General features: G+C 38.7%; 1 protein-coding gene and 1 pseudogene across 3 annotated transcripts in view; both read left to right on the forward strand.

Annotated features, from left to right (window-relative positions):
- Positions 1–25,603, forward strand: part of PRIM2 (DNA primase subunit 2) — a 325,522-nt gene that overhangs the window by 20,577 nt on the left and 279,342 nt on the right. The gene's annotated exons all lie outside the window — the stretch shown is intronic.
- LOC131834138 (eukaryotic translation initiation factor 4B-like) lies at positions 18,256–19,512 on the forward strand (annotated as a pseudogene).

The raw sequence follows: 25,603 nt of genomic DNA on the forward strand, positions 1-25,603 counted from the left end.
GAAATGTCAATTATGTGAATTTATTAGGAACTTCTGGGTACTTTTCTCTAATTAACATTGGAACATTGATTTTGCATTGATTTAATAGTTTTATATGTTGAAGTTTAAAATGGTTTTGGGGGTTCACTTGTTGTACATTATTATTTCTTAGTTATTTGCAAGTTGGCCTTGAGGTAGTCATGATTTTCTGATCATTTTGGCCTTTATTATATTGTTTTCATAGCTGGTTGATCTAATTTGGGTTGTTGTAGCTCTTTTGGATTGTGCATTCATTATTGTGGTCAACTCTATTACATAAAATAGGAAAATGCCATTCATTTGATATATATGACTCATTTTGTAGCTGTCCTCTGGGATATTATTGTAAATTATTATAAGCCTATTAATAAGTTGCAAAGCAGTTTTAATGTGCTTGCAAAATCTAGAAATGCGTACCTTCAATTTTCCCTTAAAAAAAATTTTTTTTTTAAAGATTTTATTTATTTATTTGACAGACAGAGAACACAAGTAGGCAGAGAAGCAGGCAGACCTAGAGAGGAGGAAACGGGCTTCCTGCTGAGCAGAGAGCCTGATGTGGGGCTCTATCCCAGGACCCTGGGATCATGACCTGAGCCGAAGGCAGAGGCTTAAACCCACTGAGCCACCCAGGCGCCCCTCAATTTTCCCTTTGATACAGAATAAATTTCAGCCAATGGGGAGTCTAATGTTACAGCTGAGACAGGACCTGCGGATGTCAGAATGGATATCTAGTGGAACACACTGGGGAACATGTGTTTGATGAGCATGGAAGCTTTTCTTGGGCATCTGACAAGCCATTGACTATGACAGGAGTGGAAAGGGGCTTGGAGAAGAGTGAAGTGGGATGGTAAGCTCATACCATTAACTCTTGTTGGAATTTCGACTTAAAGAAACTGAAGGAGAAAGGATTAATGATCAGATGAAGGTTCAAGTTTATTTTCAGAGTGGTGAAGTAAACCTTACATCATTTATTTGTTTTATTTTATTTATTTGTTTATTTTTTATGATTTATTTATTTGAGAGAAAGAGCACAGGGGGAGGGCAAAGGGAAAGAATCTCCAAGCAGACTCCCCACTGAGCGTGGAGCCCAATGTAGGGCTCAGTTTCACGACCTGTCAGATCATGACCTAAGCCAAAACCAAGAGTCAGGTGCTCAACTGACTGAGCCACGCAGGCACCCTGTAGATAATTTTATATTCCAAGAATTTGAAGTGGGCAGTTTTGAGTTGAATTGCCTGATGGATTCAAGCGTGGTGCTGAATGTTGAGTAAACAAGTCAATTTCCAGAGAAAATAGTAGTCAGTTCAAAGGATTTACCTCTATTTATCTTATATAAACAAAGTAATCTTTAAGATGAGTACAGTAACATGGAATACTTACTTTTTCTCAGGGTTAAATATTAGGTAATAAGTATATATATATGTATATATATACACACACACACATATATATATGTTGTATATGAAATGAGCTTTTGCTTTTGAACTGAATTTGAGGGATTATGCTGGTTAGCAGAGTTCAATTTGTTCTCTATTCTTTATAGGAAAATTTATGATTTACACAGAGCTCTTTATGTGTTTCTGTTACAATGCATACTTTTAACTTCTTTTCAAAAGATGTAAGTGAAAGCATTAATAGGGCTTTTTTTTCTGTAAGCACACTCCATAAACAATACACTTATCTTCATGTTGTTTTTGACATCAAATAATTATGGAAGCTAACTTTATATTGTTTCATATATATTTTTGTGCAGCTCTAGTATTATATTTGGAGAGTGAGGAAAGGTTCATTGAATTCTTTTACTTAATTGAGGACTCACCATTTATGCATATAATTGTAAAAATATGCCATAGCAGATGGTCTTTCGTGGCAATATTTTAGGAGTTCACAGAATTTGGATTTTCCTTATCAAGCTACAAAATTAGATTTTGCTCATTATAAGATAGTTTAAACCTAGAGATGCTATGACTAAATGCGAAACTTCAAGCTGAATTACCCTTGAAGGCTAAAATTAACATGTGCAAAAATTTTCAAATAACTTACCAGAGTCATTTTTGTTTTTTAAAGTTTTCGTATAGCTTTTGAATATAGAAGTCTTTGTATTCTTATTGATGATGACTTCATGTCTCTGACTTTGCCCTTGAAAAAGTATGACTGTAACTTAGCTGAAGTTTCTCACCTAATAATATTATATATATGTTACTATTTAGATCCTAAAAGAATGAAATTAATTTACTAAATATATCTTTAGTATTCTGATATTCTTTTCGTTAAACATTACATTGTGAAGTGTTAGTGATGTTTTCTGAAGGTCTTCCAAAAAAAGAGCATATACTGACTTTTCAAATGTGTACTTTATTTTTTCAACCTATAACCATCCTTTTTCTTGTCTCCTGCTGCCCCGTCCTCCCTGAACATTAAATCCTTTTTAATTGAACTAATCCTGTCATGGGCTAATTCAGAGCCTAGATCAGAGTGCCTTATCCTAGGTCTTTGGGATGAGAATAAGAACCAGGGATGTGGAAGCCTGATGGAGTTGCAGGAAAAAACCATTATGTGTTCTAGTCATTGAGTGGCTAAGGTTGAGTTACAAAGGCAGGAGGAAATAGTTGCAGTTAGCCCAGGCCCCATTAGTATAACCATCCTGCCACTCCCTACCCCTCAGAAGACAGAGATGAAGTAGTTACGCTCTCTTTATGCTCTTTACTCCCTAGTTCCACTGATTGCTAACCTCCTTGGCTTTCAGATTCTTGGTGCCATACTCCAGCTATTGATACCCGCCAGCTGTCTGGCTTTTTCTCTTGTTCAGCTCTGCTTGAAGTGTGCTCTCCCAGTTTCAGTGTCACTTGACGCTTTTGGGCAAGAGAATCCTTCTGTTGTCCATATTGGAGCCTAGTAAGCAAATATTTTCCAGTTTTTTTTTTTTAGTTGATACAGAGACTGTCACCTCTGTATGAATGTTGTTCCCCGAGGAAGTAATACTTGTTGATACCTAAATGAGCAGTGGGCTTCTTAAGCTTTGGGTGTCCACAGTGATCTGAGGAGACAGAGGAGAGAAGTTTGTCACTAAATAGCTAACTTTTGTTATGTGTTTACTGAATGCCGGGCACTAAGCTAAATGCTTTAAATGGATTATATAAATTAATCCAGACAGCAGCTCCACAAGGAAAGGTTAGAGAGGTGAAGTAACCTCTCCAGAGTTAAATGATGGAACTGGAACTAAAAATCCAATCTGTAGATTTTTGAAATGTGTTTATTGCAAAGCATGTTACTAAATATATGAGCACATTTCCTCCCAGCTAGTCCTTAACTACACTGAAATGATGTGGAATAGATGCTGACATTTAAGGTGACAGTGCCCATCAAAAGGGATATGCAAACACAGGTGTGAGATTAGAGATTTACATTAATGTAGGAAATTAAAGCATTAACTGTAATTTTACGAGGATGTTTTATTTTAGCTGACAGTTCCTGGCAGAAATGGAAACACAATATATTAAATATGCCATAACTAGTTTTCCCAATATAATATGTGTGCTACCTCTAAGGAAAACACTATATTTACACAGCTCCATTGTTGAAGGGCTATTATCTCAACCATGGCTTTTCTATACCCTATGTTGATTTTCTCTGGTACTTTTTTTTTTTTTTAATATCTTTTTAGTCACATTGTATGTTTTAGTTCATGTTCAACAATAGACTCATGTGATACTCAAATGTCAGTGGAAACTAAAATTCCAAAGTAGACTTTATGCTTGAGATAGGAATAATATCTAATAATAATAATAGTATGATAAAAAGGAAATTACAGGGGTGCCGGGGTGGCTCAGTGGGTTAAGCCGCTGCCTTCAGCTCAGGTCATGATCTCAGGGTCCTGGGATCGAGTCCCACATCGGGCTCTCTGCTCAGCAGGGAGCCTGCTTCCTCCTCTCTCTCTCTGCCTGCCTCTCTGCCTACTTGTAATCTCTCTCTGTCAAACATATCAATAAAATCTTTAAAAAAAAAAAAAAGGAAATTACAGCCTTGATTTGGTTTTGTTTTTGGCTTAGGAGAAAGGAGGAGCACCTTCTTTGGAGAGAGGTCCACTGGTTGTTTCAGACTAGGCCTTTTAGGATAACTCCTTGGTTCATTTAGGGGTTCTGGACTTCAGGGACTACTTCCTGTACTTTGGACATCTTTGTGGTGTATTGCTGATGGTTTTAACAATGACTGGTGTGTTTTACAAGCATTTAATAGACAGGAAATGGGGATGCTGGAGTGTCTGCAATGCACTGGATAGTTCTGTACAACAATGAATTTTTCCATGTCCTTTTTGATTTTTCTTTTTCCTTTTAAAAATTTATGTGGGGTAAAAAAAAAATCACAAGCCTGTTTTAATGACCTGAATCTAGACCCAAACACTGTTTTATAAATATACATAAAATGTTTTTTCCCCCATGGTTTTTGTGTACCCTGATAGTTCCTGGAATGAAACTACTGTGTGAATTGATGGATAATTATACTTTATTTTGTTCTGTATGTTTCTGTAAGTTCACGTTTTTGGAAAAGATGGGGCATTTGAGGCACCAACACACACACACTATACCAGTCTACATTGGTGGATATTGCATTCACAAAGTTTCTAGGAGTGGGTACAGTATTTAACCACTTGATTATGACATTTTAAAAAAAAGGTTTATTTGAGAGAGTGCGTCCATGTGAATGGGGGCAGGAGCACTGAGAGAGGAAGAGAGAATCTCCAGCAGACTGTGCACTAAGCACAGAAGTGGATGCAGGGCTCAGTCTCATGACCCTGAGATCATGACCTGAACCGAAACCAAGAGTTAGACGCTTAACTGACTGAGCCACCTAGGTGCCCCTTGATTATGACATTTAATACACTATATGTGATTCTTTATGTTTGTTAGTATTATTTTGTTTTAGATTGCTTTTCTGTTTCTTTTATATTTTAGTTATGGAATTACCCCTCCCCCTCTTTTTAAAAAAAGATTTTATTTATTTATTTATTTGTGAGAGAGAGAGAAAGAGAGAGCACGTGCAAACAGGAAGCGTGGCAGGCAGAGGCGGAGAGAGAAGCAGGCTCCCTGTGGAGCAAGGAGCCCAATACGGGACTCGATCCCAGAACCCTGGGATTATGGCCTGAGCTGAAGGCAGCGGCTTAATTGACTGAGCCACCCAGGCGTCCCGAATTACCCCTTTTTAAAAAACAGACTGTTTACTAACTCTTTACTAACACTAAAGTAACTGTCATCCCAGACTTACTATTTCCATTACTAAGGTTATATCTGGATGTCTTCCTATTATTTGTAAAAAATAATCTTCTTAAACCCTCTGTATTGTGTAGTTCCAGTATGCACAACTGTGAGTATAACACATGGAGACAGTCAAAAGTGGCATCAAAATAATACTTCTTTTTAGTCTGCTTTATAAACAGAGTTCAAAACTCTTCATTATTGTGGATGTAGAGTTTCCTAGTATCCTAGTGTAAGAGGGCAAGCAAACTTCTCAGATTGGGAGAGTTAAGACTGGCTGGCTGCTCATAGATCATTTGGTGGGCCTGGGGTAGGACATTCAGTTCTTTCTATTTCCTTTGGAGATATCATCATAGAACATATAGTGAAGGTGCTTTTTTTCCTGAGATTGTGCTGTTCATCTAGTGAGGTTTCTGGTCTTTGGATCACTTATGTATAGAAATAATTCCTAGAAATTATGTATTTATGGTGACTTAAGATAGTAAGACTTGAGGAATATTAATCATAAGAAGAATTCTAACTTTTAAATTTATTTATTTATATTTTAATACATGGGGATGATGATGTATATAAACAATAGAGGAATTCCAAGCACCAAACTGTTGAGAGAACTTTGCCTTTGGACCTAGGGACCTATAAAATTTATTGCCTTGTCGGCTTACAGGTTCTGAAGATAAACCTAAGGGATAGAATGGGTGGATTAAGGTGATCTCTTTCTTTTGCATCTTTGTGGGGGCTTACCAACTGTTGGAACTCTGTTCTGAGGACTGGTTGGTAATAGAGGGCCTTGGAACCTGCCTTTTTTCCCCCCTAGAAACAGCAGCCTGCTCTTCCTTCATGTGGTATGGTACTCTTTCTTCTTTCCAGCTTGAACACTCCTAGTTTTGTCATTCTATTTTTCCTAACCCCTACTCCTGTGAGATCTTCTAGATATCATATACTCTGTTCATTTGGCATTATTTTAATGGCTTTATGAATTTCAAGGAAGTACATTCACATATTCCCCCACATTAATCTGGTTTTGGTTATACATTTTTAATGAGAAGGAAGCTTGTAGTTAGATTATGGGGAAGGGGCACTGGGTGGCTCAGTTGATTAAGTGTCTGCTTTCCACTCAGGTCATGATCCCAGGGTCTGGGGATCGAACCCTGCATCGGGCTCTCTTCTCAGCGTGGAACCTGTTTCTCCCTCTCTCTCCACTTGCTGTTCCCTCTGCTTGTGCTCTCTCACTCTCTGTATCAAATAAATGAGTAAAATCTTTAAAAAAAAATTATGGGGAAGAGAGGGAGGGAAGGTTAGTGAGATAGGATAAGGGCAAGAGGTAATTGCTGACTTTTTGAGGAGGGTACTGACATGTTTTAATTTAGTATGGTAAAAGAGAAGCACAGTGGCTGAGTGAATAAGGAAGTCTAGAGTTGAGACCCAAGTTGAGATTTAAGATTGTCAGGTAATATTGGACATATTACGTCAGGTAATAGTGGACCTCCCTGCTAGCTGACCATGAGAATGAATCTGTTAAAGCCTTGATGAGATTAATTAACACTAAGACCCTCAGAGTAAAAATAATTCCTCTCAATTGTGGTTGTTTCACATATCTACAGATGTGGTGAAATGGCATGGAACTGTACTCATGCACTGTACCAGTATCATTTGTCCTGGTTTAGGTTTTGTACTCTAGTTATGTAACATATAACCATTGAGGGACCCTGAAGGGTACAAGGAAACTCTCTGTACTGTTTTTTGCAACTTGTGAGTCCATAATTATTTTAAAATGAAAGCTAAAAAAAATTGAAAGTTAAAAGAAAAAAAGATTGACAAGTAATAGAATGTTGAGACTTACAGCAGAGTTCTGTTGAGATATTGCCAATTTCTGTGTTAACACCAAGGAAGATTTGACCGAATGAAGGACTGAATGAGGGTCTGAATTACAGTAGTGGCTGTGACAATGGAAAGAAGTGGGCCAATATGATAGATATGGACAGAGCCTGAAGGTTGGATGACGTAATGGAGTGTGAAATGAATAGGACTCCAGGCTGTTTGGTAGATAAAGAATAGTGTCTTAGTAATGGTAGGGAATATAGAAATAGGAGTATGTTTTGTGGATAGGGTGGTATATTTTGTTGTGAGCATACTGCTTATGAGTGCTGGTGGGCTGGTGGGGATAGGCTGTGGACAGTTCAACATACTAGGCTGCGTTCAAGAGATCATGGTTGAAAGTACATAATCAAAATATGTAACAGTAGTATTTGAATCTGTGGAAAAGAAGATTGCTAAGGGAAAGTGTATGAGTGAGAAAATGGGGGAAAATTAATCTCATAATGGATTTTTTTATGACCCTGGGTAAGTTACCTAACTTTTCAGTGCCTTATTTTCTTCATGAGTAAGGTAAGAGAAGTGAGGTAGAGAATATCATAGTATATTCCTCATAGAATTGTTGTGAAACTAAAAGAAATTATCTATCTAAATTGCACAGTGCTTGGCACATTGTGAACACTAATGGCTAGCCATTTTATTATTTAGTAAGCACTTTGGTTATGCATATGAAAACAGTGGACTCTAACTCTGAAAGTTATATTGAATGTTTAAAATTAAACAGTGATTTTTTTTATTGGCAGTGACATTTTTTATTTCTCGAAATAGAACTTTTTGGTGTTTGAAGGTCTGGTTAGTTGTAATCTTGGAACTAGTCTTTGTGGTTAATTACTTTAAGGCATTTTTAATAAAAATGTGTCTCCCCCCCCCCCCCCCCCGCTTTTTTTTTTGACTGTTAATACCTCTGTGACGCAAACTTTGGTACAATACTTTTACCTTCATCTTTTTCCTGTTTGTTAGTTATATAATTCTTTCACCTTTTGGGACTCGGAGATAAACTCTTGGTTGAATATGTAATATTTTTGTTTATTTACTGAAAGTGGAGTAGATGAGGGATGATACTAAAACTGAATCTAGGGACAAGTTTCTTCCAATGAAGATGGGATACAAGGAATCCAGCTGTATTTATTTAGCTTCTGTTTCTTTTCTCTGTGACAGGATTATGCTCTAGAAGTGTCATTTGGGGGAGCCAAAGCACTGTACTTAAACTTATATCAGTCTGTTTAGAAGGGAAAAAAGTAGTGAAATGAATTGAAGTTCATGCTTTGCAGGTGTTTATGTGTCTCTTCCTTCTGCTTTAATATTAAGTGGCTAGTGGGGTTTGTTAAATAGCAAGTGAATAAGACTAAAGGTTGAGCATTTATGTTCCTAGAGTTTTAACTTTTTTACATTTGATTTTAGTTGCCCTATTGATACTTCAAGGGTTAAGAGAAGTAAGTATTTTTGGCTGGATATATATCATGTCACTTCAGAGCCAAATTAGACTGTGGATGCTTTCCCTGAGACCTGCTATGAAATACCAAAAGAACAGTCTCTGGAATGTAGGCTTGATTTTTCCAGTCAGTGAACCGACTAATATTTTCTGAGTGCCTGTAGATGCAAAACACTAAATTATATTAAAAATATTGCCACTTGAGTAAGTCCTTAAAGAAACAATTTTGGTACTATTTGGTTGATTAGTGTACATCAGAGCTATTGTTTGGGCTCTCCAAATACAGGTTGTTCAGGGATGCAGTAGGACCTGCATACAAATAGATTGCAATTTGGATTTGGAAAGGATAGCTTCTTGTTTATTCTGTGCCAGTTTTCATTTGGTGTGTTGTATATTCTTTAAAATGAATTACAATTTATTTGAGTGACCCTTTTTTAATATAAGCTTGACATGATTATTTTTCTTTATATTTATCACTCCCTTTGACACACAGGCACACACCCACATGCACACACACACACAGACACACACACGAAGAGCTACAGTTTGGGTAGTATTCATAGCAGAAGAAAGATAATTTATTTGAAGTTTTTAGTAGGTTGTTATCTTTAGTCATGAGAAAAGTCTACTTTGAAATTTCACTGCCTCTTTTTGGTAAGCGGATTAATTCTAGAACAGAGGGGCTATTTCCAAGACCATGTCTTCATCAGAAGCTGGGGTTTGATGTATGTTAGAAAAGATATACACTTCCTCCACTGTTTTTTAAGCTCTTGCTATTTATTACCTGACTTGTTTATCAAACCCTGGAAATTGGTACCGTTGATGGCTAATGGGGTGTTTTGGTCAGTTGAGAGTGGAGATACTTTAAGAAAAAAAAAAAGCATCACTCTGTGTGTCAGAGAATGTATTGCTTGTAGCTAAAATTAATGGCTTATCTTGTTTTTTTGTGATGGCATCTTTGCTACTATATTGTCCTGTGGTCTCTTTCTGTCTAACAAAGAAAATTGACAGGTTGCTTACCTTTTTGTGAGTGCTTTTTTTGAGAACTGTATGATTGAATGAGTAGTGAAATTAACCTTGGCTTCTGCAGTACTGAATGGCAGCAGAGAGATGCTTGCTTTTTCCTTCCTTCTTAAAAAATGCTGTTTGAATATAGTTTGGTAAGTTGACCTCTGAGGTAGTTGATGGAGAAAATTGAAATGAAATATTTTTCTTCTCTTCTGAGTATTGTGTTAATTTGCCCCAAATGACATAATTAGCTTAAATGTTGTGTGAAGTGTTAGGTTTTAGCCAACTAGGCTGATTTTAATTTGTATGTCTTTATTTTTACTGTATATGTGGTAAAATTTGATAATTAATAAAGATTTAAAGGAATATCTACTGATAAATTCACCCTGTTTCACCTTCTTAGACCTAAGAAGCATAATTTGGCTAAATTATGCAAAATGCTAATTAAAGGGTTTAATTTGCTAATCATCTCAGTTTGATTAGAGGCAGATGCTGATTATCTACACAAGTCTAAATGGACCTTTCAGAGATGGCTTTCATTATTTAAAATCAACTTGTCAAACTAATTAAGACATAAATTTAAGGAATAACAAATACCAATAGTTATCTGTTTACTTTCAGTGTAATGCAAGGCTGGATAATTCACAAATGCTGTGCATCAGAGACTTGGTGTATACCGTGTTATTAGGCATTTCAGTATTTTCTAAGTTTAAGAGTTGAACTTTGCCTTTTGTACTGAGCTCATTAGATTGTCTGGTCTTACCTTTGTTGGTCCTTTGGGTCTCTGATGTTTTTCCTGGCCCTTTTTGCCTTCTTCTAGGAAGGAAAAGGGCACTGCAAGGGAGCCAAGACAATGCTGTGCATATATGTTTAAACCATGCATAGACATATTCAGGTGTATTGTAGATCGGTATACTAGGTTCCTCAGAGGTGACCAAAACTTCCTCTTACAAATCTGAGAGATGTGGCAGGAAACTGTTGGTAGGCATGGGTCAGTGTTAACTCCAGGAAGCGGTGGGGGCAGCATCTTAGTTCACTGAGGAACAATTTGGATCCATGCTCCCAGCCTTTTATTCTTGCTGGCTTGTCTTTTTCTCAGTGTGTGCGAAGATATAAAACCATTTACAGTCCATTCAAGTGTCTGTGGCTGACATAGGGTTAAGAGTGGAGAAACCAAGGCAGACACTATTCCTAATTTGAGTCAGATACAAAAGGCCCATTAACAGGAAATGTTTGGGGTTTTTCATTGCAGGCAGGGTATTAGGATAGAGGATCTGAGGTGCATACATACAATCCTGCTTTGACCTGTACCCAGGTCAAAGTCTGGTAGGATGAGGTAGCATGATGTCTAAGTGGGGATAATCTATATGTCATACGGCCCTAGGGTTAGAATGCACTGGTGCCATACTACCTGGGGTTGAATACTGGTGCTGTCACTTAGTAGTGGTTTTTTTTTCTTCCCCATGCAATTTGGTTTTCTCATCTGAAAAATAGAAAACATAATAATACTATCTCATAAGGTTAGATGGCTTCAATAAAGCTAATACATGTTAAGTACTTAAAACACTGCCTAGCAGATAGTAAGTAAGCACATAATAAATTTTAACTATTATTATTTTTGTTTGTTACATTCTGGCTTCTTTGTGAGATTTGCAAAAGATGGTGTACATAGAGAACATTGGGTTTTTACCCCTAATATCCCTTTCAGTCATTTGAAAATGATTGCTACATGCACCAAAACCCATAAAATACCTAGGAATAAGTCTGACCAAAGAGGTAAAAGATTGGTAATCTGAAAACTATAGAACACTTAGGAAAGAAATTGAGGAAGACACAAAGAAATAGGAAAGTGTTCCATGCTCATGGATTGGAGGAACAAATACTGGTAAAATGTCTGTACTACCCAAAGCAATTTTTACATCCAATGCAATCTCTATCAAAATACCACCAGCATTTTCTACAGAGCTAGAACAAACAATCCTAAAATTTGTTTGGAACCAGAAAAGATCCTGAATAGCCAAAGGAAGGTTGAAAAGGAAAACCAAAGCTGGGGGTACTGTAATTCCAAACTTCAAACTGTATTCCAGTGCTGTAATCATCAAGATAGTATGGTACTAGCACAAAAACAGACACAGAGCAATGGAGCAGAATAGAGGACCTGGAAATGGACCCTCAATTGTATGGTCAACCAATTTTCGGCAAAGCAGGAAAGAATATCCAATAGAAAAAAGACAGTTTCTTCCACAAATGGTGCTGGGGAAGTTGGACAGCCACATGCAGAAGAATAGAACTGGACCACTTTCTTAAACCATACACAAAAATAAATTCAAAATGGATGAAAGACTTAAATGTGAGACAGGAATCCATCAGAATCCTAGAGGAGAACACAGGCATCCACGGTGACTTCTTCCTAGAAACATAACCAAAGGCAAGGGAAGCAAGGGCAAAAATGAACTGTTGGGAATTAAGGAGGGCACTTGTGATGAGCACTGGGTGTTGTATGTAAGTGATGAATCACTAAATTCTACTCCTGAAACTAATATTTCACTATATGTTAATGTGAATTTAAATAAAATCTTGGAAGGAAAAAACTTATTGCTATACATACATGTATAATAAAAAATATAAGAACCTCAGTTGTGGTTAGCTAATATAATTTAGCTAATAGGTAAGCTAATAGATATTTGGATAAGCTAATAGATAAGCCAATAGAAGTTGGAATACTGGTGGGATGCCTGGATGGCTCAGTCGGGTAAGCGTCTGCGTTTGGCTCAGGTCATGATCCCAGGGTCCTGGGATCAAGTCCCACATTGCGCTCCTTGTTCAGTGGGGAGCCTGTTTCTCCCTCTGCCTGCACTGCCTGTTCTGCCTGTAGCTCTCCGTGCTTCTGCTCTTTCTCTGACAAATAAATAAATCTTTAGGAAAAAAAAAATAGAATTTGGAATACTGGAGTTTTATTAAAACAAAAAAGTGCAGATTTTGGTCTGATTCTTTTTATGTAGTATGAGTGGTTTTAGGGGTGTGTAGAGATAGTTGCTAGACTGACAACTGGACAGTCCCTGATCATACATATTTTTTATATCTGGATTCAAAGGGTAGAAAAGAAGGTTCCTTTGAATTCACTTGTTTTCTAATTCTCAGAAGATTAAAACAATTTATTGTGTAATGGATAAAGGGTAATGGAATGCTGTGAGTGTTGTAACTACTTAGACCAATAGAATTTGGTGGAAGTGACACTGTACCTGTTTCTGGGTGCAGACCTTAAGAAACTCGCGGCTTCCACTTCCTCTGTCTGACATACTTTCTTTGGGAGTCCTGAGATGTCATGTAAGATCTGACTAGACTTGCTGAAATGTACTTGCTAGAGAGGTCTGTTCTGAAGGCTGGCATACACTAGCAACTGTCATACTGGAGAGGCCGTGTCTCAGCACTCCTGGACATTCCCAGTGGAGCCTGGCCATTTAGCCATCTCTACCAAGGTCCCAGGCAGGTGAGTGGGGCCATCTTGGATTCTTCAGTCTGTTCATCAGCTTAAGACCACAAGGGATGTCATTTGATGCCACATGGAACAGATGAATTGCTGGCTGTATGCTTTCTGAATTTCTGACCAACAAAATTGGAGAAAAGAAAATGGTTGTTGCTTTAAGCTGCTAAGTTTTAGGGGTAATTTATTATGCAGTGATACATAACTGGAAATGGTAGCTAAGCTGGAGCTTCTGACTTTTTTTTTTTTTTTTAAGATTTATTTATTTATTTATTTGATAGAGATCACAAGTAGGCAGAGAGGCAGGTAGAGAGAGAGGGGGAAGCAGGCTCCCCGCTGAGCAGAGAGCCCGACGTGGGGCTCGATCCCAGGACCCTGAGATCATGACCCAAGCCGAAGGCAGAGGCTTAAACCACTGAGCCACCCAGGCGCCCCTGGAGCTTCTGACTTCTTAAATTTGAACAGAAGCCAAAACAGTGTATCCTAAATAGTTTCAACAACTATGCCATGATTTGGAAAGACTATGAAACATGGTAATATGGAAAATGAAATTCAGATAATTTGATAACTAGAGAAGGTAACTCTGAGGGAGCTCAGATTACTCAGAAGAGAGAGAAATGGAAACATTCTTGATAAATGCTTTCCACTTTTTAGAACTTTGGTGAAGCTGCTTCAATAGAGTTAGCTGAGAAGTTTATGGCTTTTTAACTTTGAAGAGAGGCTTGCTGCATTTCTGAAACTTGCCAGGAGTCTCAGAATCCTTTGAGATCTTCTTTATTTTCAGAGATACTTTTTTATGTTTCAGAACCTGGGAAAGAGAGGTAAGAAGGTATAAGGTAGTTAATTTTTTTTTAAAATTTATTTATTTGACAGATCACAAGTAGGCAGAGAGGCAGGCAGAGAGAGAGAGAGAGAGAGAGAGAGACATGCAGGCTCAGAGAGAGAGAGAGAGAGAGAGAGAGAGATATGCAGGCTCCTTGCTGAGCAGAGCCCAATGCGGGGCTCGATCCCAGGACCCTGAGATCACGACCTGAGCCGAAGGCAGAGGCTTTAACCCACTGAGCCACCCACGCGCCCTGGTAGTTAATGTTTTTATACAGTGTTACCTCTCACGAATTTGACAAAATTTACAGTAGTCCAAATTAATGACTTCAATTAGTAGCATAGATTGCGGATAGTCCTTTTTGCTTGCTATACTCAATTCAGCCAAGAGATGGTGAACTAAGAGATATGGTTAGGGCCCTGTGTAGGTGCTATGGGGAATTTAAAGCACTTTCTTAATTAGAAAGGGTTATAAATAAGTGAGTAAAAGCAGTTATGAGTTACTATTGACACCGTACCATACAGGCTTCTTGATTTTTGTTTTTTGTGTGCTGTTTTGAAACATTTGCAGATTTCTATTTTCTTTTTAATTTTCAGCATTTAATGGTTTATTCTGGCTCTCAGTATGTGGAGTTTGGATTATGGTAGTTAAGGGAGAAATTTTAATTCATATGGAGAATCTGGAAATGATTTCTTATTGAAAAACTGAAAATGGATTAAAAAACTTATTTCATAAGTCCAGGGAAGCAGGACATTTGAGGCCTAATAAAACCTTTTTGTGTTGGCAGACACATTACTGCTATTATAACACTTTGCTTAAGGAATGGGAGAGTCAAGGATAAATGTAGTACATACATGGCCATTTGAGGAGTGGTTTGAATTTGCTGCTTAGCTTTCTGGATTCCTTAAGCTGTATCACTTTTGGGTTGTAACGGTCTTACTGGAGGCAAGAAACAAAGTGAACAAGATGATTCTCATATACGTTTCCCAAGGCTGCTTTTATTTATTTCTATAAAATAGAAGTAATAATTTTGCCTTTTTTTCTTTTTTGGTAACTTGAAGTTAACAGTAGCAGGGAAGATATAGATAAGGAACCAAGTGGTATTTTAAGAGATCAATGTCAGGATCATTACAGAGAACAACATAATGGCTCTAGAATGGATGAATTCAGTGTTTTCTCTTTTTGCAATTTTGAGCACATGGAATGAAAATGGCTACATTTAGGTGGGGTAGGAGTTTAGCTTTTGAAGAAGCTGTTACACTACAATATGGATAAAATACATAATTACAATATTATAAGATTGAGGGCTGTTATGGTGAGGTTCACATGATTATCTGTTCTTCAAGGCAGAAATGAGCTCTTTTTTTCATGTTTCTGCTGGAGAGGAGTAGGAGGAGGGCTGTGACTTGATGACGTACAAAGGGGCCTCTGAGTAGTGCAGCTAGCACTGCTTCCCCTCACATCTGGTGTTCCCCTCAGAACTGGATGTCCCTGAATAACACCAGCCCTTCTAGGTGGTATCATGGCTTCTTCCGGTATTTGAATCCGTATTTTAAGTGCAGCTGAAACGCTTGACTGTTTTAGGAATGGAATTTGAGATAGAACTGTAAATTGAGAAAGGAGTATAGGCAAGGGAAGGGAGCTCTTGATGGACTTTGAAGTAAGACAAATGGCTAAGTAGGCTCTTTCTGCCTTAATGGAGGGTAAATGTATAAGATGTTGGGAACACTTACTCCCTGTCATCGTTAGGAAGTGGCTTGGAGGGACTTGAATCTACCAGCCTCTTCCCTACTGAGGTACCCAGATTAACACATGGTTTATAGAAAGTGTGCTTGCTGTGCAGATGTATCTTTAAGCTCAGTCCCTAACTACCAGAATTCTGCTCCCAAGTACACATGACACAGAATATCTGGAGCTATTGGTGTCCTTCATAGTACTTTATACTTAATGTTTGATAATGCTTTATATTTATCCAGCATTATGTTCTGCGTTATGGAGGATTTGTAACGTTTTTAGTTTGAGAAAGTAGAAAGAGACTTTTCATGAAACAGAGAACAAGGCAAAATAATCACATGCCAGAAAGTTTGATATAGTCTCTAAGAGTTATGAAAAAGTAAGCAGGATATTGCTACAGACTGGATTAATTTAGAAAGGCATCATTGAGCTGACAGTATTTGAACTGAGTCTTAAAAGATAAGGCAGAAAGGAGGTAGCAGATATATTCTGGTGGGTGGGGTATTGTGCCAACTACACCATCAAAAGTTTGAATAATTTTCTGAGGAACTGAAAATGTTGAACTGGGTCAACAGATAGGAAACCTTTGTCAAGGCCATAAAATTGTTTTCTAATATTTTCAGTTGCAAACCTGTATATTTAAACATCTCCTGAAATAAATACCTCCTTTCTCTTTATCCAAGGCACAAACAATAGCTAGTATTCTCATTGTTTGAATTTCAAATAGTATGATGGAAATGTAAAATTAATGATAAGACTTGATTTCCTATGGCCTATAAGAGAAAATGGTAACAAATCACATTCTTTTTCTGACTTTATTTTTTTCTGCTCGTTTCATTCTCCATTTGCTTGGATAAACATAGCTGCATCATTGGTTCATACTGACTTTTAAAAAAAAAAAAGTTTATTTATTTATTTAAATAGTCTCTACACCCAACATGGGGCTTGAACTCACAAACCCAAGATCAAGAGTAGAATGCTCTTCTGACTGAGGCAGCCACATACCCTGAGTCCATACTGACTCTTGAGAAAGCTTCAGACTTTCTTCCCCAGCTAAGTAAGCCATATTTTTGTAATCTGCTATTCGCTGCTTAATTTGGGAAGATTCAGTTATCATCATATCTTTCATGAATTAGAGTTTGGCTTCCTCTCTTCCATTCATCTTTAAAATGTCCAAAGTGCTACATAGTTTAAAAACTTAGAGCCAAGTTAAGTTGAGCAGTTTTCTACTGGGCTACATTGTAAAAATGGAAAAGGAAAATTACTTTCTTTTGTTTTTTTGGAAGACATTTGCCAGTTGGAGCCTCAACAAAGATTGGGTTTGGGAGGCCTTTAATTGTGCACCAAAAGGTTATTGCAGAAGATAACATAAGGGAATGTCATAAAGAAGAAAATTTGAAGCTCAGTAATAGAAAGCTGTGTGAAGAAATAGGCATTCTGCCAATTAACTGGGTGCTTGAAATAAATAGTTTGGAATTAAAGAAACAGTTGCAAATTTCGAAGACTTGATTAACTTAGTTCATAGGGAAACTGGGGAGTGGGAAAAAAACTTCACGTTGTGGTAGTTTGAAAGCTGAAAGTGTACTTACTGTTCATTCCAGTTTTGCTCCAAAATATTTGATAATGTAAAATCAGAAGAATTGTTAATCTGATTTTATGTTAAACTACGGAAATAAAATTCCAAATATGTTTGGGTGAAATGAAATATGATCATAGGAGCTCTGTCTTGAAATGTTGACTGTCTCAGCAGTCAGTAAATATTTCCAAAATTGGGCATAGAGTGATTATGACTATGTGTAGGAAGGATATCCAACAAAGCAGATAAATGGTACCTGACCCTTGGGTCTTCTTATCTGTTGGGTAATCATGACACAATTATATAAATAACCAATTAATAAAAAAAGTTTTGTGTGTATCAGGGAGACATACAGAACATCATTAAATGTTCATCTTTCCATAAATGTCCAGCTCTTATGTTGCATTAGTTTGAGGTGAAGTACAGTTCTTTAAGGTTTTTATTTCTATACTTCTTTTACCTTTTAAGCATTGTCACAAAAACCAAAAAGCAAGAAAGGAGATTGCATTCTTTACTGAAAGGTATTTTTGCTGGATGTAGAATTTTAGGTTGTCAGGTTCTTTCTTTCAAGATTTTATTTTTAAGTAATTGTTACACCCAGTGTGGGGCTCCAACTTACAACCTTATAACTCTGAGATAAAGAGTTGCTTGCTCTACTGACTTAGCCAGACAGCCTTTTCTTTTTCTTTAAAGATTTTAAGGTAGGTACTTTCTTTTCACATTAAAAAAAAATTATTTATTTATTTATTTGGCAGAGAAATCACAAGTAGACAGAGAGGCAGGCTGGGTTGGGGGAGGAAGCAGGCTCCCCGCTGAGCAGAGAGCCTGATTCAGGGCTCGATCCCAGGACCCTGGGATCATGACCTGAGCCGAAGGCAGAGGCTTTAACCCACTGAGCCACCCAGGCGCCCCTCACATGTTTAATATATATAATTCTTCTGTCTTCTGGCTTCCATTTTTGCTGTTGAGAAGTCAGCTGATCGTCTAGCTGTAGCCTCTCTGAGTATAAGATAGTCACCCTCACCCTCCTGTCGTGATATCCCACACTGAGATACCATGGATCTGTTTGGGGGCTGGGATCTCTATGAGGACTGAAGGAGCAGAGGTTGTGACAGAGACTATGATTCCAGAATAGACGGTGACAGAAGACCATTTGGTAGTGGGGTACCGTATGGATGACGACTACAGAGGAGGTGGGGACAGCTATGAAGATGGGTATGACAGATGAGATGATCGCTCATGGCGCTCCAGAGAGGATTACTCTAAGGATAACTACAGGCATAATGATAGAGGTCCTCCTCCACTTTCCCCTCCCTCTAAAAAAAGGCAAACTGAATCTAAAGCCTTGCAGTACTCCTAAGGAAGATGATTCCTATGCTAGCACCAGTCTATCGGAGCAACCTCTGTCTTTGGAGGGGGAAGCTCTGTCAACACAGCTGCTAAAGATTGAGAAATAGAAGAGTGGCTACAGGAGGAGTGGAAGAAAGTGAAGGGCCTTCTGGATGAGCCAGAACAGGAACAATGGCCTCGGGGTAAACACTCAAGCTCGTGAAGTGAAGAAATTCAGGAACAGAATAATCCTGGACAGGAAGTGAGCCATCACAGACTGGGACCTCAGCTACAGCTGGCAGAAATGCAGGGGAGAGAGAGGAAGTCTCTAGAAAATGAAACACTCAATAAGGAAGAAGAGTGTCCCTCTCCAACTTATAAGCCTCCCAAACCTCAACAGCCTCTAAAGCCACTTTACCGAAGGACAGTGCTTGGGTGTTTGGAAGGCCTAATCCTCCTGCTCTGTCTCAGAGCTCAGACACACAGCACCAATCCCCACAAGTGGTGGTGGTGGGGGGGAAGTGGTTCTGGCTCAACCATTTAAGGAAGGAACAGTAAGGAAAGATGAAAATGAAGTAGATGGGGTAAGTGTCCTAAAGGGCTAAAGTGGGAGCTCCAGCTGCTGTCCAGGAGGTGGAGGGAACAAAGACCACTTGAAGGCATCAGATAAGAAAGTTGGCAGAAAAGGATCAAAAAAAAAGAATCACCTGAGCCAAACAAAGAAACCTGAAGAAAATCCATCTTCCAAGTTCAGTTCTGTAAGGAAGTATGCTGCTATCTCCATTGGGGGTGAAGATGAGAACGAGGAAGATTATACCAAATAGACCTCTGCATCTTGTGCTTTCTCCAAGTCTCTTCACCCTGGAGTATTCAAGAGCAAATCAAACCTCTATCCAGACAAGACAATAAAACCCACCTTTCTTTGGAAAACAACAACAACAACAAAAAACACCCAAAAAAGGGAAATGGAATGAAATTGTTTTGCATACTACTCAGCCTTTAAAATATTGAACTAACTGGAGAATTGCCAATATAGCCTGAGAGAAAGAGATGTATAGCTTTTTATGGAAAAGTTGTGCATTTTTATGACATGCAGTTGCAGGTGTGATTAGTGTGGGTGGGGGGCTCCATTTAGTAAAATGGCATGATGGTGATGCAGTGTCTGGAATCTGGTTGGGCAGTAGGGCAGGCTTTAAGGAAGAGTGTAAGATTTCTACCTTTTAATTTTTTTTTGTCCTCTTGTGGCATATATGAATTCTTAAACATCTGAATACATTTTCCATCCTTGGAAAGGTAGGTTTAGTTTCTGAAGTTGTTTTTTTTTTTTTTTTTTTTTTTTTTTTTAATAAATCTCCAGGAGGCTGCCTGCCCCTTTTTTTATTTAATTAGGAGTTCCTGGGACCAGCCTGGGGGATTCCTTAATTTTTACCCCTTAGGGGGTAGTGGGGAGTGCATCTATTGAACAAGAGTGTTTGGTCACCAAAATAAGTGGGAGAATCGTGGTTTGAAAAGAAGCTGTAGGGAGGTGGCAAATTATTTTGCATGAGTGGTAGGGGGAAATGGTATGACCAATGGTGAACACTGGAGCAGGAAGTACTTAGGTGTCATGGGAATTCCTGAGTCTATTTTAGAAGAAAGAGTTTTGTCCTTTGTTAAATAGTATCCCTTCTGAAAGTTCTGAAATTTTGAATTGTTGAGATCTTGAAGCTTTATTAGACTCTTTTCCTGGTCTTATGTTCCTTATGCTTCTCCTTGCTATTACCTCCCCAAAAAGCAGTTTCTATTTAAATCACATACCTGATCTAGGCATTGTTTATCAGCCCCAGGGAGCATAAGCAAATGAGAATTCACTGCTTTTCTCTGGGAGATCTTGGCCTTTTCGTATGTCTTTTGACTCTTACTCCTTTGGTTCATTCCTATTCTACTTCTTTGACCCCTTTTATACTTTTATATGTCAGAAAACTCTGGAATTAATGGTCTTAGGTAGTGAGAGAGTGTTGATAAATAGGGACAGGTAAATTGTGAGCTGTTCTTACAGCCATGTTTTGGGGCTTTTGTTTTTACACGTTTCCTTCTCTCCACTGAAATCCCACACCAGTGTTTGGATTTATAATATGGCCTCCACCAATTTGTGGGTTGGTTGGTTTGTTTTAATGTCCCTTGAGAGAGAACAAATGATAATGGGGAGAACTGTTTAACAAGGTCCTTGTTTCTCTTGAAGCACATTAGCAAAACTTGTGTGTTTTTATGTGCACTTTTGTACTGTTAGCCTAGTAGACTGTATTCTTATGGGTGTCATTGGTACCTGCAGAGAAATGACACCTTAGTCTCTTGGTTACAAGCCCTTCTCCCATCAGTCCTAGGTTAGACCCTGCTTGGGCCTGCAGACATGTTGGTTTATGAGTGCTGCAACAGTGGGCATACTGAGTGACTTACCTAGTAGACATAAAAATCATGTGAAGTAACTTTAAATAATTGGTTTGGATTGGCCAGTAGCCAGGAAGTGGCTTTCAGAGAGATACCCAAGGCTGAAAGTTTTTTTTTTTTTTAAATTCTTCGCTGTAGAGGATGAAAAGGTAGGGTTTGCCTTCTTCAGGTATACTCCTTCCAAATAGTTGTGTCCAAAAAAGCTGTTTTTTCCCACTCCCCTCTCCTGTCTCCACCCCCTCCCCTGTTAAAACAGAAATGGTGATTATTTCCTACTTCTTAATATATGTAAAACTTGTACAAAATATCTTATATGAAAATGATTTGTAAACTGTAGTCTTACTACCTGGGAGTTGTCTTGAGATGTAAAATCCTGTTCTTTGAGTTGTGGGGTTTTTTGTTTGTTTTCTAAAAAAAAGAAAATCTGGGACGCCTGGATGGCTCAGTTGGTTAGGCGGCTGCCTTCGGCTCAGGTCATGATCCCGGCATCCTGGGATTGAGTCCCACATCGGGCTCCTTGCTTGGCGGGGAGCCTGCCTCTCCCTCTGCCTCTGCTGCCACTCTGCTTGCCTGGGCGCGCTCTCTCTCTCTCTCTGGCAAATAAATAAAATCTTTAAAAAAATTTAAAAAAAAATAAAAAAAAGAAAATCTGATCTTTAAAGTTAAAAAAACAAAAACAAAAAAACCCCCAAAACCCCAAACACAAAAGGTAGCCATCTTGCTTGTGGTCTCCCTTTAAGATATTTTGATTCACTTCTGCTTGATTTAAATGTTCTGTTTGTTGAATAGTGGGATTCTTTTTATTTTCTCAAGTTTCACTAGGTTTATTGAATCTGTGGATTGGTGCTCTTGTCCCAATTCTTTCTTCTCTGCCTGGGATTCTAATCAAATGTATTTTAGATCTTCTTAGTCATTCACATCTCATTCTAAAATCTGCATTTTCTTTTTTATTCTTTATCTTTTGAATTATAGATTATTTCTCTTGAACCATTTCCCATTTTATTTCTCAATTCCATTTTGTCAGTCCTGCTGCTATTAGGATTTAAATTTTAGTTATTGTAATTCTAGAAGTTCTGTTTGGTTCCTTTAAAGATATGCCATGTTAGGGGCACTTGGGTGGTGCAGTTGGTTAAGTGTCTGGTTCTTGGTTTTGGCTCAGGTCATGAACTCTGGGTCATGAGATTGAGCCCTATGCTGGGCTTTCCACTGAGTGGGGAGTTTGTTTGAGATTCACTCTTTCTCTCCCTCTCCTCCTCCAATCCCTGTGTGCTTGCTCTTTCTCTGTCTCAAATAAATCTTTAAAGAAAAAATCCGTTAAATATATATATATATTTGCAGTCAGTTTAAAAGCTGTTGTCATAAATGTAGATTGCTTTTTAATCTGTGTCTGATAATTCTAAGATTTAAAATTTGTGTGGTCTGTTCTTGCTGTTTGTGCTTGTTTTTCACTCCTGCTATTTTGTTTCTTTGTGTGCCTGGTTATCTTTAACTGATTATTGCCCTCATAGAGTTTCTTTTAGGGGTTTCCCAGAATGAGTGTGCTCTCCTCTGAGAGAGACTCTGTTGGCTTCTGCCAGGCTTCTGGGGCTTTTTCCTGTCAAAGATTTTTTTAAAAAAAGATTTTATCTATCTATTTATTTATTTATTTATCTGACACAGAGAGAGAGATCACAAGTAGACAAAGAGGTAGATGGAGAGAGAGAGGGAAGCGGGCTCCCAGCTGAGCAGAGAGCCCGATGCGGGGCTCGATCCCAGGACCCTGAGACTATGACCTGAGCTGAAGGCAGAGGCTTACCCCACTGAGCCACCCAGGCGCCCCAGGGACTTTTTAAAAATTATATTTAGGATGTGGCTTCCTGGCTCATCAAAACTGTGGATGTGTACCTGGAGTGGCTAACCTTCTGAAAGACTTTGTTTTTCCTACTTTTTTCTTTCCCTGACTTGTTCAGTGCTGAAACTGCCTGCTTTTCATTCTCCTGTGGTTGGGGAGAGATGGAGGGCCAATTTTAGTTCATTGGTTCCTTGAGGATGTCATCCTTTGGGGTCCCAGTTTAATGTAGGGAAGGTCTTCTGTAGGATCCAACATTAGGCAGGCTCTTATCCTTATCTTTTGTCACTTTAACCTTGAGGCTGAGGATCTGAAGTACAAGTGGATGCCATTGGCTGATGTCTTCATGGCAAAACTGGCTTTGGTTCTCCTGGGTTTAGATTTCCCTCAGAAAGGGGCAGTTCCTCTTGTCTTGTCAGTTTTTTAGTTCTTGCAAACTAATTTTTGTTTTATTTGTTATTTACTTTTATTTATTTGAGGGAGACCTCACATGTGGGTACGTGGGGCAAGGGACTGAGGAAGAGAGAGAATTTCTGGCAGACTCTGCACTGAGCATGAAGTCCAACTCAGTGCTTGATCTCACCGCCTCAAGATCTGAATCTTGAAATGACCTGATCTGAAATGAAGAGTCAGATGCTTAACTGACTGAGCCACCTCAGCACCCCTTGTAAACTAATTTTAAAAAATGGTTTATCCACCATTTTTCATTATTTTCACTAGAAAATGATCTAAATAACTTAATTAGAAACTGCCTGATGGCTAGGTCTGGAACCCAAGAGCCTGCATCTACTGCTGTTATGTTGGAGATGCGGCAAGCTTTGCCCCCCTACCCCATCACCCTATTCTTTGCAGTCTCTGTCTAGACAGAATACTGACTTGGATGAGTTTTAATTTTTTTAAAAGACTAAGGGACGTGGGCGCCTGGGTGGCTCAGTGGGTTAAGATTAAGGGACGTGGGCATCTGGGTGACTCAGTTGGTTAAGTGACTGCCTTTGGCTTGGGTCATGATCCCCGGGTCCTGGGATTGAGCCTCGCATTGGGCTCTGTGCTCAGTGGGAGCCTACTTCTCTCTTGCGAGCTCTGTATGCTTGTGCTCTCTCGCTCTCTCTGTCAAATAAATAAATAAAATCTTAAAAAAAAAGAAAGGTTAAGGGGTACTTGGATGGCTCAGTTGGTTGGGCAGCTGCCTTTTGCTCAGGTCATGATCCCGGGGTCATGGGATTGACCCCCATGTCTGTTCTCTGCTCAGTGAAGCCTGCTGGTTCATCTCCCTCTGCCTGCTGTTCCCCCTGCTTTTGTGCACTTGTGCTTTCTCTCTTTTTCTCTCTCTCTGTCAGATAGATAAACAAAACCTTAAAAGGTAGAATAGCTGCATAACTATTATTTATTTGATGAATTATTGTATGCTCTGATTATAAATTTTTAGTCTTCTAGAGTTCCATTATATTTTTCAGAGTATTTACCTTTTCTTCTTTTTCTTTGTTTTTTCAGTTGAATATTGTCACCCTCCATAGTTTATATATTCCAGTTTGTAAACACTTTACCAGGTATTGTGATGAGAGCTAACAACAATAAGTATAACAATATGCTTAATAAAAAGTATAACAATTTTTTGTGTTTATGTTTGTATAGCAGAGGAGATAACATATATAAATCCTTATAGTACAGTACATAAGTAGTATAATACCACATGTTCAAGCACAGAAGAGGAAGTAGCTGCTACTGAGAAAATCTGGGGAGACTTTGTAGAGATAATATGTTAGCTATATAGACATTTTCTAGTAGTAACAGAGGATATGGAAGGGTATTTCAGATATGGGAAATAAAGTGTAAAGAGATGGAGATAAAAGCCATGGTGTGCTATAGGGAGTGCATGTAGAGTAATGGAATTGGAGGATGAAATATTTTTGGGGACGAAAATTAAAACCAGGAAAAGTTAAAGGCAGAGGCGGGGTAGAGACTTTGTTGATCCAAGAAGCCTGTGTAGTGGTGATGTGGAGGAGGTGAGCAGGGAAGGTGAGGAGGTATGGTTGGGGGGAGTATATGTGTGTTGCCGGGGGTGGGGGTAGTTGTGAATTGGGCTCTGATCTTTTTTTTTTTTTTTTTTTAAGATTTTATTTATTAACTTGACAGAGATTACAAGTAGGCAGAGAGGCAGGCAGAGAGAGAGAGAGGAGGAAGAAGGCTCCCTGCTGAGTAAAGAGCCCTATGTGGGGCTTGATCCCAGGACCCTGAGATCATGACCTGAGCCAAAGGCAGAGGCTTTAACCCACTGAGCCAACCAGGCGCCCCTGGGCTCTGATCTTGAGAGTGAGCGGCCAAGATAGAGTGTGAGTGGGCAGAATGTTCCAAAGACTGTGAGACTGGTGTTGAGGGATATGGATTTATCTGTCAGTCAGGGCAGTGGCAAGAATGTGGATTTTACAATGTTGGCAAAGTTTGGGTTTGGAGAATGTCTGTCCTAGGTTTAACACTGAAAGACTGGGGCTTCGAGAAACCCTGAAGTCCTGGGAAAACTGGGATGATTGGTCACTATAGTGAGGTGCCAGAAGGGCTGGATGAATTTGGGGCAGTTCATGGTGGAGAGCAGTCATCTGTAGGGGGGAGGTACTTGGCCACAATAGAGGGAAAAGGGGGGAATGAGTTTATGTCCATTTACAATAGAGCTCTGTTGTCAGGAGGTGGCAGAGATAGGGGAGCATTTAGAAAGGGGTTGAGCATATGGGGGTTGGTTACTATCGGACAAAGTAGAAATATTTTGGAATGTGTTCAGCAGAGGGACTATACAAATGAATGAGGTGGATAGAGCTTAATCAAATG

The sequence above is a fragment of the Mustela lutreola genome, chromosome 6 (assembly GCF_030435805.1).
Source record: "Mustela lutreola isolate mMusLut2 chromosome 6, mMusLut2.pri, whole genome shotgun sequence".
Taxonomy (NCBI): domain Eukaryota; kingdom Metazoa; phylum Chordata; class Mammalia; order Carnivora; family Mustelidae; genus Mustela; species Mustela lutreola.